Genomic DNA, 14,792 nt, shown 5'->3' with positions numbered 1-14,792 from the left:
TATACCTGTAGATTAGTGCTTATGAGAAATATCACAGTCTGCAGCCTCTAAATTAAATGAAACATATTACTACTGTGGGGACTCGCTCTGGTAGTCAGGACATGCGGACGCAGTATAGAGGCAAAGACCAGTTTAAACTTCAGTGTTTATTCACACTTGTTGCAAATACACAGTACAACAGTTCATTTGCAGTATTGGTGTTAGTTCACACCCAGATAGCTAAAAAATAAAACAGTCACCTTTTGTCCTGGTGTTAATCCACACCCGACCGCCATAAGTAGCTCAGAACAGAGCAGTCCTCCCAGATTCAGGCCTCCAGCCTGGCACAAGGCTCAGATCCCAATACAGAGACTGCCAGAGCTCCAATGTCAGAGAGAGATAATTCCCCACACCTGACACTGCTGGCTGTTTATAGGCCTGACAAAACCCGGCCTGGAACGTGGGGAGTAGTCACGCACCCAGCACTTTGACTACTCCCAATAAGAGCTGTCCCAGATAAGCTATTTACAGCCATACTAAATAGCAAAGTGTCAAACAGCAACTGCTGCTGACACATGAAAACTGGCTCTTGCTCCACCGAGGCCAGGAATATCGGTGGCACATACCTATCATCCACAATGAGTCCTTGTACCTTCTAACATACCTCCCCCCTTTGTTCAACCCTAAGGGGGTGAACACACGCCAGACAGTATACCCTGGACAGGGCATCCATGTTTCCCTGTAACTTGCCTGCCCTGTGTTCTACGGAGAACTTAAAGTTCTGTAAGGATAGGAACCACCTGGTGACTCTATCATTTCTCTCTTTGGCCTGGCTCATCCACTTTAGAGGGGAATGGTCAGTCACCAGGCTGAACTTTCTCCCCAACAAATAGAAGCAGAGAGACTCGAGTGCCCACTTGATAGCCAGTGGTTGTAGACAAAAAAGAAAAGAGAAGGCGCTCATAGGGTGAGTATGTAAACAATTGTTTCTCCTATCATATAGGAGGTAATATGCTCACCTGTTAGAGTTGCACCAATTGGGTGCAACTACAATTAAGGCTGAGTGCTCGTAAGGGTTGGTTGGTGCCGCCGGCTTTGTCCAAACACCCTTTGGTTTATTCAGGATGACAACGCGTTTCGGGGTGCATGACCCCTTTGTCAAGTCTGGTGGATCACAGTGGAGCCGCTTGTATCCCAGCACGTGGGGCGTCTGTTGCGATCGATTCACCGCGAATCGATCGCAACAGACGCCCCACGTGCTGGGATACGAGCGGCTCCACTGTGATCCACCAGACTTGACAAAGGGGTCATGCACCCCGAAACGCGTTGTCATCCTGAATAAACCAAATTGTTTTCTACCATTGGTTGTGGATTTGCGCCCGTTACTCTGTCCGTTTTTCTTGGACTTTCTTGGTCCACCAAACCCACACTTGATAGCCAGGCACTCTCTCGCCACTATACTGTACCTGGTTACTGTACCAGGGGTAAGCTTGCAGTTTAGGAAGACAACGGGATGCTTCTCCCCGTTGACTTCCTGAGACAGTACCACACCGAGGCCTACTTCGGAGCCATCCATCTGTACTATGAATTCCCTCTTCCACCTGATCATTCCAGCGAATCATCACTGACCTGCGTCCCTTCAAGAGCCCTGTCAATGGTGCGGCCACTGTAGCAAAGTGGGAAACAAACCTCATGTAATAGCCCACCATTCCTAGGAACGACTTTACTTGCCTATTGGTGACAGGTCGGGGCCAATTCCGAATTGCCTCTATTTTGTTCACTTGAGGTTTGCTAACTCCACGCCCAATGACATACCCCAGGTACTTAGTCTCCTCTAACCCTATCGCTCATTTCTTCGGGTTAGCAGTTAGCCCAGCATTCCTAAGGGAGTCCACTACAGCCTGTACTTTGGGTAGGTGACTTTCCCAGTCGGTACTGTGGATGACGATATCGTCCAGGTATGCCGAAGCGTACCGACGATGTGGACGAAGTACAATGTCCATTAACTTTTAAAAGTTGTCGGAGGCGCTCCAGGCAGACAAAAGAGTAACACCTTGTACTGATAAAGCCCCTCCGGTGTGATGAAGGCAGTTTTTTCTTTAGCAGCCTCCGTTAAGGGAACCTGCCAATACCCTTTCGTGAGGTCCAAAACTGAGAAATACCGGGTTTGTCCTTACCTTTCAATTAGCTCATCGACTCGGGGCATGGCATATGCATCGAACTTAGAGATCTCGTTTAATTTTTGGAAATCGTTACAAAACCGAAGTGTCCCATCCGGCTTGGGTATTAGCACTATCGGACTAGCCAACTCACTGTTAGACTCCTTAATGACGTCTAGCCTCAGCATCATCTGCACTTCATCCGAGATGGCTTGCCGAGGCTCAGGTACATGGTATTCTACAGGCGATCTCGGCGAGGGGGGTTTCATGGCGTCAAGTGTCTTGAGTTTTATTTTGCGCCACCCTCCCTGGTGAAGTGAGTAAAAACTCTTGTGAAAAGCACTCCGTGGATTTTTCATTATTTCTAGTAGCCTTGCATTATTACCACTTGCTCTTTGGTGCTCCATCGGCCTTTTTTATCACTGACCTTTTACAGCCATACTAAATAGCAAAGTGTCAAACAGCAACTGCTGCTGACTCATGAAAACTGTCTCTTACTCCACCGAGGCCAGGAACCTCGGTGACACATACCTATCATCCACGATGATTCCTTGTACCTTCTTACACTACATATATACAGCAGGAAATACAAAGAAAATGTTGCTGTCATCTACCTGTAGCTCTTCATCCCATCCGTCACTACCAAATAAAATCCTTCTGATGAAAATATACTCAGGAAAAGTATTATGGGGCACATTTATTAAGACCAGCATTTTAGAGGCCGGTCTTAATAAAACCCCTGCGCTGGCGGAGGATCCGCCAAAGTTATGAAGAGGTGCAGGCCTCTCCATAACTTCGGCTCATCCAGTGCCAGTTCTAAATGTAAGACAGCTTCCGAGCTGTCGTACATTTAGACCGTTTTCTACGCCTAAAACAGGCGTAGGAAATGGTAAATGAGACAGGCTGGCTGGCCCATCCATTTCCCCGCCCACGCCACGTCCACTTTTTTAGACCTGGTGTGAGTGGGGAAAAGTCCCTGATCTGTGCCTGAAATACACCTAATTAAGGCGTATTTCAGATTGATAAATGACCCCCTATATTTCTAAAACGATAATAAGATCCATTATGTGTCCGCAGGGGAAGACATGAAAAATAATACCCTGCATTTGGTTATAATTAGAGAGTATAATTAACAAAGGTTTTAAAAGACCATTTTCACCACAGAGTGGAATTCACATTGGGTGGCCTGCATTTACTTTTTCAGTAGATAAAAATGGCTCATCCGATATAGGGTCCTAGTGTTGCACTTCTCTACTAGCCGAAGGCTGGATTCACAAATAAGTGACACATATTAAATCTCAGAATGTATACAAGTCCCCCGCGCTCCCAGATACACTCAAACCTACGTATCAAGCAGGGAATCGCTGCAAAGTTCACTGCCACGGTCTGCTGCAGTGACCGTAATGTAAAAATATTAACAAGGTCTGATTTGAGCACAAATCGGAATCGGAGCCTGCGCTGATTCCGATACGTTTCAGATTATTGGGTGGGTATGTAAAGGAAGGGGTATTCACAGTATTAGGTGGGTATGTAAGGGAAGAGGTATTCACAGTGATGTTTGGAGTGATTACCTTATTTGGCAGGTAGTCTATCTGTAGAATGTTCGTCTTTCTGGATCCGGTGGGTAGGTTTCCAAAGCGCCTTCAGGTTCAACCTCTAGCGTAGGTGGTGCTCCGGTCGGCAGCAGATCACTCACGCGAGGGAACCCCAGTTGAAGTCCGGGAACTTGGCGTGTGACGTCACCGCACTGAGTATCGAAGCCTTCAGGGGACAAATTCAATTGAATTTGGCTTCCACACTCAGTGCGGTGACGTCACACGCCAAGTTCCCGGACTTCAACTGGGGTTCCCTCGCGTGAGTGATCTGCTGCCGGCCGGAGCACCACCTACGCTAGAGGTTGAACCTGAAGGCGCTTTGGAAACCTACCCACCGGATCCAGAAAGACGAACATTCTACGGATAGACTACCTGCCAAATAAGGTAATCACTCCAAAGATCACTGTGAATACCTCTTCCCTTACATACCCACCTAATACTGTGAATACCCCTTCCTTTACATACCCACCCAATAATCTGAAACGTATCGGAATCAGCGCAGGTTCCGATTCTGATTTGTGCTCAAATCAGGCCTTGTTAACATATTAAATCTCAGTCTATGTTTTTAAATAAAAAAAATAAAAAAACTGTTTTGTTGATGGTTTTTCTTTTTAGAGAAAAAAACAGTACAGCTAAATGTTACATGTTGGCCAATTGGAAAACACCTGCAAACTTTTGGCGTTTTTGGCCATTTTAACACAATTTGCTTGCAGTTTCTTTTGCTGTCTTGGCGTTTTCTTTTCAAATCGCAGCATGCTTTAAGTGTGGTATTTTTTCAGGCATTTACTCATAGATATTTTTATAAGAAAAAATAAATAAAATAAAAAAACCTTTGACTAACAAACACCACCCAAAAATTCTTGCAAAAAGACAACTTCCTAGATGTTTTGAGAAGCTCAAAAAGGCAGTAAATATATGTAGTGTGGCAGTGTAGTGTGCCGGTCCACGGGGGAAGCATGGTGGTGGTGTTGGAGTGGATGGGAACAGTGGCAGCAGCTACAAAAGTGGTGGTAGTTTTCCCTGTGGCTGATCCTGCACTCCCCCAGGCGGTGCATGCAGTGAGAGGAGGTGACCAACCCTTCTTTCCCTCAGGGCACATCCTGGATATCTCATGCCTGGTTGTGGCTGGGATGCCCTGGATGGTGAATAGGTAGCAGGGTGCCAGACCGATGGAGACATGACCAAGCCAGCTTGACTATAGCAAACAACAGTCTGTTTACTTGGCGATGATAGGTGATACAGTGCAAATATAAGTAATGGGCACAGTTCTTAAGTATATCACAGGGCAGGTGTTTACCAAAAGCTGTGTACAGGGAGATAAGCAGTAGGCTGATCGTGTTTAAGTCTCTCTCTTGATATGCAATGCAATCTTCCCAGTTGACCAAAGGCATGCAAGTACTTTCTCAGTATATCTGCATTACTCAACTGCGGAGTGGAGTCCAAGAACAGATGGCTAGTCCATCTCAGTAGTGTAGCCAGTGCCAGAAGCAACATACAATAACCCAAATTAATGAAAGCAATGAGAGCTATATGTAATCATGTGCCAACAGATGCCAAGTGCCAACAGCCGTGGATGCAATACAAGGGAACTGAAAGTAACAACATGTGCCTCACAAGTCACTTGTGAGTGGTCGATGGTCTACAGACTAGCCTTTGGTTAGAAGAACTATTTTAGCATCCCACCTCCCCCACATGTAGACCTTGCATGAGTCTCCATGCCATATTCTTGGGCCTTCTGATGTAACCTTGAAATTCAAATTGATTCACATTTGTTCCAAGTTTTTAGGTTTTGTTTTAAGTAAAAGATCCACATAGCAGTTACACTTTACATTTACACATTCATATGATTGGGTTTTGCTTATATAATTCCACTTCAGTGACACTTCTCCTATTATTAAGGTCTTATCACGTTCTTGAAACATTTTTCTCGAGAAATGACTGAAGTTCTCTGGTTATAATATTAAATTGATTGCATCTCAAGCTAGTTTTCTATTAGGTTCAATTTTCTTCTCTTCCTTTCTTATTATTTATATTTCTTTTTTCCATTCCGGCCAGTTATTCATATTTATTCTTTGCTCTTATATTTCATGGTTGAATTCCCAGCACACGGGCTTCCAGCACCAATCATATTTGCAGCACTGATGACATTTAACGATTGAGTCCAGTTATTCCAGCCACATTACATTTGCTACATTATGGCACAATTCCTTTGAGGTAGATCACGTTTAATGTTGTCTCTTTAAACTAGTTTTAATAGGAACTATCATGTTGCTTTGCTAATCAATACTGATTTTATACTCTTGGCACGTTTTAGTAGACATAAATCTCAGCCAGGCTTCTTAACTCTCCCTCGCTGCCAGGACAGGTATTCAAGATGACATGCACAGAATGCTTAGTCATCTGTAGTCCCGCCAGGCAGGATAGACAATGGCTGAAAAAATATTCTATGTTTTACAATCATCCATAATACTTTTTAAAGGAAGGAAATGTCATTTTCTTGTCGTAGTCTTATGGTTTTGGTCTGCTTGGCATGTTTGGGCTTGTAGTTTTACAGGTTTCTTATATCTTGGGAAGACTAATAGCTGTGAAATTACTTAGCAGTCACGGTGGACATAGCTGTCAGCAGCTGTGTAATGTACACTGAATGGTCACTTAATTAGATACATCCCTCTAGTAGCACATTAGACTCCTGTTGGCGGCAGTAGTTGATATTGTTCTGCAGGGATATCGGCCCATGGCAAATTAGATGGAGGTTCTGACATGCTCTGAACTGCCCTTTGTACCTCATCCTAGAGATGCTCTATAGCAGTGATGGTGAACCTTTTAGAGACTGAGTGCCCAAACTGCAATCCAAAACCCACTTATTTATCGCAAAGTGCCAACACGGTAATTCACCCTGAATACTACAGTCCAGTATAGTGTATCTTCCATGTACTTTATCATTTAGCTATAATAACCTGCCTACATTCAGTGCGCTGCCTGCGCTGTTCATAGTGTGTCCTGCACTGATGAATGGCAGGAAAAATCGATGGCATATTGGTACACCACAGACTTATTCCAGGATGTGGGTGCCCACAGGGAGGGCTCTGAGTGCCACCTCTGGCACCCGTGCCATAGGTTCGCCACCACTGCTCTATAGGATCTGAGGATTGTGAAGGCCAGGGAAGCAAGGAAAACTCGTTGTCATGTTTTTGCCGCAAATCCATATCTAGACAACCCTTGTAATCCTGCTGAAAGTGTTCTTCTGCCATAAAGGGATAAACTTGGTCGGCCACAATGATTAGTTGATTCTTTGTAGTGTGGACGTGCCTAGGGCTCAATGAAAAGGGGCACACAATAGGGTAATACGTTCAAAATTGTATTTATAGTATACACAGTGTGCAAATGGAGTCTCACCTTGTGGGGTTGTGCTGCTATAGGCACAACCCTATTGTAGGCTTGTAAATCAAGATCTTTTCAACTGATGTGCTGCCGCAGGTCTTAGTTCCTTTGGAAAGGGATGTCCAGTCCCTCCAAAAGGTGCTTTGAGAGAGTAAAACGAATTCCTACTCCGGCACTGCAAAACCCAGTGAGGACAGTCTTGAGTATAAAATCTTCTTTATTTCATTAAAATGCGCACAGAATAAAAACAATGCGTTTCGGGGAGGCTATAGTCCCCTTCATCAGGTTAACATTAAGGTAATGTTAATATTAACCTGATAAAGGGGACTATAGCCTCCCCGAAACGCGTTGTTTTTATTCTGTCCGCATTTTAATGAAATAAAGAAGATTTTATACTCAAGGCTGTCCTCACTGGGTTTTGCAGCGCCGGAGCAGGAATCCGTTTTACTCTCACAATGATTAGTTAAGTCGTACTGTCCAAACGTCCATCTACAGGTGGACAGAGGACCCAGGGTGTGCCAAGAAAACATCCGCACCATTACTCCACCATCCTAAACCGTTGACAACAGACTGTAAAGGATCATCCATTCATGCTGCTTGTGCCAAATTCTGACCCTCCCATCAGCATGGTTCAAGAGAAATCTGGATTCATATGACCAGAAGATGTTATCCAACTGCTCGGTGATCCAAATTTTGCACTATTTTGCACACTGCAGTTCCCTTACAAAGTAAGAACATTCATTTGCTATTATAGCCCATCCATACTAAGGAATGATGAATTATGAGTTCAGATACATTAGTAGGAACACCAGCATTGTATTCAGCTGCAGTTTGCTGTGCAGCATGTCACTCCATTACTATGGCTACAAGCCCAGTTGATGGCCTATTAGGGAGCAGGGATGCTGGGCTAATCAGGCTTGGCAATGGCGCCACGTGCTTTCTGTTGGCGGGGTACTTAAAAAGGCAACTGCTGGCCAGAGTTACCTGTGATTGGTCATCCTGCCTTGCAACCTTTGTTGTATGATCTCTGTTTTCTGGATCTCTAACCTGTCTGTCTGCTGCTTTGTCTCGGACGTAATCTCCTGGTTTTGACCCTGCATGTGGTCTCTCCTTTGATTCTGCCACATTACTGTCAGGACTAGTGACTGTCGCCCAGTTGGAAGCTGCTATTTAGGGCGGATTGTCCAAGTAGGTAGGGCTAGTAGTGTGGGTGGAGTTCAGGGCTACACTGTTCGCTATCTAACATGACACACTGTTTATTCATCAGAACCATTCTTGACATCCTCCTCTGATCCACAGGATCCCCTTTTTCTGGATATTTTCCCACAATCACAGCATTCTTGTTATACTCTCGACACCTTTGCATGAGAAAACTCCTCAGAAACTGCAGTTTTTTAACTACTGGCTCCAGTTAGTTTATCACTGATGATCATGCCTCATTTAACTTGCTAAATAGATTTTATGCTGCACTCCACGGTCACAAATCCAGTTTTCATACAGGTAAACTCCAACCATGAAAGGGCACATGCCTGTAATAAAATGGTCATTCAGAGTATATTTTCATGTAGTATCTTTCTGGCTAAAACTTTGTGTGAAGACTACACTCACTACTACATTGACCTGTAGACCTTCGAATCCTAATACTCCTAATACTCCGATGGCCATAAACTACTGCCTAGCAACTCACCCACTCCAAATGTTGGGGCCCAGTTGCAGAAAACATTGGCGTAAAAATGTTGGTGCACTTACGATTGTCATGCCTGAGAACCAGCTGAGGGCTACAGCATTAAGTTTGGATGACAGAGGAGTCGGGGCAAGATTCTCCTGGGGTGCAGGATGACACTCCTCTGGGAAAGCAGGCTGGGCAGTAGAGTTGATGTACCAGCTGGACTCTCTCCTTGCACACAGGGACCACAGGTGCTGTCTAGGCTGTGTTGTAGGGGTAATACAGCAACTGAGCATTTTCTTTTTACACTGGAAACACAGGTGATGTCTGGGCTGTGTTGTAGGGGTAATGCAGCAGCTGAACCCTCTCCTCTGCCCCAGGAATCAATGGAGCTGTCTGGACTGTGCTGCACTGTGTCTGCACAGAAGCAGGGTTCACTTCTGCCTGTGGAGATCCTTCAGTCTGTCTCTCTCCTGGCCATGCTTCTGTCTTCAAAGTGGTTGCTGTTTCTTTTCCTTCCATGGCCTCTTCCCCGGGTCCCTCTGCTATTGGGTGCAGGGAGGAGCAAGTGCTCATGGGATCTGCAGTCCACTTCATATCAGAAGAATCGGCACTAATGTCCTTGCTTGTAACTGGCAGCAGCATCCACTAGACCCACTGCGTTCTCTGCAAGGGTTAGGCTACTTTCACATATGCGTTTTTGCTGTCTGGTTTTGAGATCCGTCATGGAATCTCAAAACCACAGCAAAACGCATCTGTTTAAATAATACAACTGACTGCATCCGTTCAGAATGTATCCGGTTGTATGATATCGAAAATGAACATGGTGGATCCAGGACTAAAACCATTGAAAGTCAATGAGTGTGGGATCTGTGTTTTACGAGTTCGAAAAAAACTAATTCAGCACCGTTGACTTATATGTTTTTGGTGCTGGATCCGGTATGATAAACACTGCTTGGGAACGCAACAAACCGGAACGGAATGCATTCTGGTACACTCCGTTTCCGGTTTATTCAGTTTTGTCCCCGAAGTGTTTTCCTCTGGTTGTGAGATCCTCTGCCAGATCTCAAAACCGGTAAGGAAAACGCAGATGTCAAAGTAGCCTTACACTTTATTGTTTTGCAGTGATTAAACAGGTGAGTAATGTTTGCTTTCTATTATATAATATTTTCTGTTTCATTTCTTAAATTCTTGAAAAGCCCCTTTAAATCGACCTGGTCATTCACATTGTCAATTGTGATAATGTGCCACTGAGTCTTGTGATGAAAAGGGTTAACCTGTAAGAGTAAATACTTCCTAAATACTGTATATACTGCTATAGGTTGTGACCATCAAGGAGACAAAGCATAAGGAACGATGTGCTCATCTCCAATGCTGCACATGTGGGACTGCAGCTACACATTCACCTCATCAGCAGCGTGAGCTTGACGTCTGGATGATCACAACTGACGATGCATTTCCGTCAATAAGAACAGGAATATTAACCCTCCTCCCTGTTGCAGGGCTCCTGTTGATGGAATCAATAAAGTCTCTTAACATCAACTGTAATTTCATTATTACTATTTGCACATGCTTTAATTTATTATGAGACCACATAGATGTAAAAATATGATATGACATATGATGCTTGTGAGGGTGGGAATTGGAAATGCATGGTTATTCAACAATAGTAACGTTTGTTCAACATTATTATGTAGAATGGCATCTGTAAAGAAGTTCATATTCAGGAGGGTAAAAGCTAGAACCCTAGTGCCACCTATTTGATACCAATTGGAACGTGACTTGGGATATAAGCCAAAACCAAATATTTTGTCCATAAGAAAAAGACAGCCATTTGCGGACAACTATTTTTTGATTGGAATAGCATTAGTTGTCAGGACTGAAACAAAAAGGTATACTGTGATGCAGCACCAGCTGGGACACAGTGCAATAAATGCTACACATATAACTTGTAGTGTAGGAGTATAATGTACAGCACAGGCACAGATCCTGCACTATACATTAGGCATTGCACAACACATCTATTAATAAGCATCAGACAAGTCATAGGGGAAAGAGGGGAACTGAAGGGGAGTTCCAGGCCTGAAGCATTATTGTTAGACAGACACACCAATGGGAGAGGGGAAAGGAGAGGGGACTAAGTCCTGTTCTTCATTGGTGTCCAGACAGTCCATGATGGAGTAGTCTCTGAGCAGGATGTTAACCAGCCTGTGTCAGTCCTGGATGAACATCCAGTTTATGACCAGGTGTTTCCTGGCAAGCTACAAAGCATCCTTAAAGCAGTTCATAAGGCACCAGGCCTACTCGATAGCATGAACAATGTGAGTCCCATGGAAAAGTCCATAAAGCACTGCAGTATGCTTCTGGCTGCACCTGGGAATAAAGTCTCTGAGTTCATTTTCCATTGCATGCAACAGGGCTTGCACAAATGGGCACTGACAAAAGAGATACAAGGGTGTTTCTTCAGCGAATTGGCAGTACCTGGTGTTGAACAGTCCATGGGCATGCATATGAGTTCTCAGGGGCAGGCCCCCGTGAATGGCTATTGATGCCTGGTGTTTTGTTTGTGCTAATTTGTTAACCTGCTAGAAGCCACCTTCTTTCAAACAATTTCAGTGGTGGCAGCAGGGCACCCTGTAATGGACTTTGCTCGGATGAGCTTGTGGATAGTCTTTGGTTTCCACAAGCTGGTGCTACTTTACAAACGTAAGAATGTCCTGGTAGTAGTAGATCAACCCACTGAGCCATCTTCCTTTGATGTCAGAGTCCTGCAGACACAGTCATACATGACTACTGCCTTGCAAGGGCTCCTTGTACATGACTGTCCTTTTTACCCTGTCTATATTGGAGCCACAGATGAAGCAAAAGATAGCACTGGTAATGGTCTGGCGTACTATGACATGAGGAGGCCAAACTTGCACTGTGTACTGAAGAACAGGCAGGATCTCATTCCGTAGCACAAGTCTTTCCTTCGATGATGAATCTTTTAGTTGACCTTTGCCAAACAATCTTGCCAGGACTTTAGGGCTTTCTTCCCAAACCAGGAATCCAGTATTTTGATGAATTCTGGCTGAATGGTGAAGGGCAAGGGAGTGAAAGAAGTCAGGGCCCGTTCCACTAACAGCACGGCTTCTGACTTAGCTCCAAAGCCCGGCAGAATTCCTCACATGTCTGGACAAGCGCTGTCACCAAATGTGCAGAAGATATTGTCGGTCTGGTCCTGGGGCACTGACTCTCTGACCTCTGGATTCAGCCAGATAGACTCTGCAAAGGGCTCGATAACAGAAACCAAAAGCAGAGGTGAAAGAGGACAGCCTTGTCTGACGCCAGAGAGGACTTGTTTAGGAGTCAGTCTTCCAGCTATTCACCAGCTTCACACTGAAAATATCAAGGTACAGTAGATCAGGTTAACACAGGAACAGAACATTTCCCCCAGCCTAAATCTTCCCAGCACCTGGCCCATAAAGACGTGTGAAGATCAAATGCCTTTTCCTGGTCAAGGCTGACCAGGGCCGCGGACATGCAATGGGCTTTTATATATATTGCACTGTATCACTGTGTCTATAATGAGGCTAGGCTGTCTGCGATCCTGTGCGCAGGAATGATACAAGTTGATGATTCATCCGATGATAGCCTTCAGCCAAGTGGCCAGTACTTTGGCAAGGATCTTGTAGTTCACGAGCTCTGCAAATTCATCCAATGTTATCCAAAAAGAGATTTAGGAGCGATGATTCTCATTGAAGTCTTCCTCAGCAGAGAATCTTCTGGTGGTTTCTTTATGATTTTAGCTCATATAGTTCTTCAAAGAACTTTTAGAGAACCACATTAGTTATCATGGATCTCCACTGTCAGGTTTTGCTCCTCAACAGTACAGAGAATGGTAGTGTTTGGGTGGATGAGAGATTTTTGATGTGTGTTTTGTAGAGTAAAGTTTCTCCTTGAGGAGAATGTCAACTTAGGGTACTTTTACACTTGCGTTGTGAAGATCCGGCAGGCAGTTCCGTCGCCGGAACTGCCTGCCGGATCCGGAAATCCATGTGCAAACGGATAGCATTTGTAGACGGATCCGGATGCGGATCCGTCTAACAAATGCATTGAAACACCGTATCCGTCTCTCCGGTGTCATCTGGAAAAACGGATCCGGTATTTTATTTTCATTTTTAAAGGTCTGCGCATGTGCAGACCGGAAAACCGGATCCGTTTTGCCAGAACACTTGGGGCCGGATCCGGCATTAATGCATTACAATGAAAGATAATGCCGGATCCGGCATTCCGGCAAGTGTTCCGGAGTTTTGGACGGAGAGAATACCACAGCATTCTGTCATAAGAGTGACTGAACTGAAGACATCCTGATGCATACTGAACAAATTGCTCTCCATTCAAAATGCATTAGGATAAAACTGATAATTTTTTCCGGTATTGAGCCCCTAGGACGGAACTCAATACCGTAAAACTGTAACGCAAGTGTGAAAGTACCCTTAGTGGTAAGGAGTGTTATAGGGCAGGAAATGTGCCCTGGGAAAAAGGAAATGTAAATAACCTACTATCCAGAAAGGTAAAAGGTGGCTCTCTAGTAACCCCTGTTGGATGGCCACCCTATAAGTTAATGTCTGGCCATGGTTTAAAGAGCCAGTGTTTGTGCTCCTGGAAGACATCTTATTTACCCTCAGGGAGCACAGCCTGGACTAAAAGACTTTCTACACCAACCTAGTGATTTTTACAAGGGGAAATTCCCCCCCCGCACAGAGCAAGAATCATAGGGACCACTCTGTGTGGTGGTAGAGGAACAGTCTGTAAGAGTGTGTGGGCATAAGGAGCATGCTGTGTATGCGGGGACATGGGGAGCAGTCTGTGTGTAAGGTGCACACAGGAGAAGAGACAAACAGCCATAGACACGTTGAGACTCACTCTTCTTTACTGGAACACCTTGAGAAGGAAAATAACCATAGACAACAACTATTCTGTCTCTCTCACCCTAAAAAAATTATCCCTTTTCCTTGTGTAGGGGTGTAGATGGCTACCCTGCACTGTCTCCCTAAGACAGTTCCTGGATTTGCTGAAGTCACACCAGTCTGAATATGGATTTGCTTGCATTAGTTGTCGTCCCACCACCACACTGTACTGTGTGTAGTACACATTCACTACACTTTTCTATCCTGCAAAGTCCAGCAAAAAAAAAAGCTAAATAACGTACACGTTAACGTATACTTTTTTTTTTTTTTTACAATGGAACTCTATGGTAACCTATGCCACTGTATGACATATATGTCATCCCTAAAAGACAAAAATGTAACGTGAACCCAACCTTAAACTAACACTTGTAGACTGCACCACTGGCACAAAACTCACACTTATCCAAGCAAACTCACACTACTCACTCACTTCCAGGCCAGGCAAAACTCCTTTCCCAGTGCAACATGTCCCCTGCTGTGTATTCCATGTGTGACAGAGAGCAGCATGGAGAGAAATGTGGCTATAGAGATCATGGGGAAGATGGAGTGCCTGGGGGCAGTTTATGTGAGGAGGGGAGACCATGGGAGCAGTCTATAAGATAGATAGGTGCATGGGGAGCAATCTGTGTGACAGAGGGAGCATAGGGAGCAGTCTGTATGATATAGGGAACTCAGGGAGCAGTCTATATGACAGAGGAGGCCATGCGGAGTAGTCTGTAATAGAGGGTGGTATGGAGAGCATTTTTTGTGAAAAAGGGAGGACTGGGGGGAAGCAGTTTATAACAGAAGGTGCATAGGAAGGAGTCTGTGTGATAGTTGGCATCGGGAGGACTCTGTGACAGAGATAGGGGCATGAGAGCATACCATGTAGCATTAACTATAATATTATTACTATGTGGGGTACAAAACTATTGTCATCAGGGGTGTTCTCTGTATGGCACTATTTTCTGGGAGCAGTTATAGTTATGACAACAGTTATACCTGTAGTACTCTATTAGCGAACATTGTACCAATCAGCAGGTACAATAATAGGGGCAAATAGAGCAGAAACAGGTACATA

Source organism: Bufo bufo, chromosome 6, assembly GCF_905171765.1.
Source record: "Bufo bufo chromosome 6, aBufBuf1.1, whole genome shotgun sequence".
NCBI classification, from domain to species: domain Eukaryota; kingdom Metazoa; phylum Chordata; class Amphibia; order Anura; family Bufonidae; genus Bufo; species Bufo bufo.
This window is presented reverse-complemented; position numbering follows the sequence as displayed.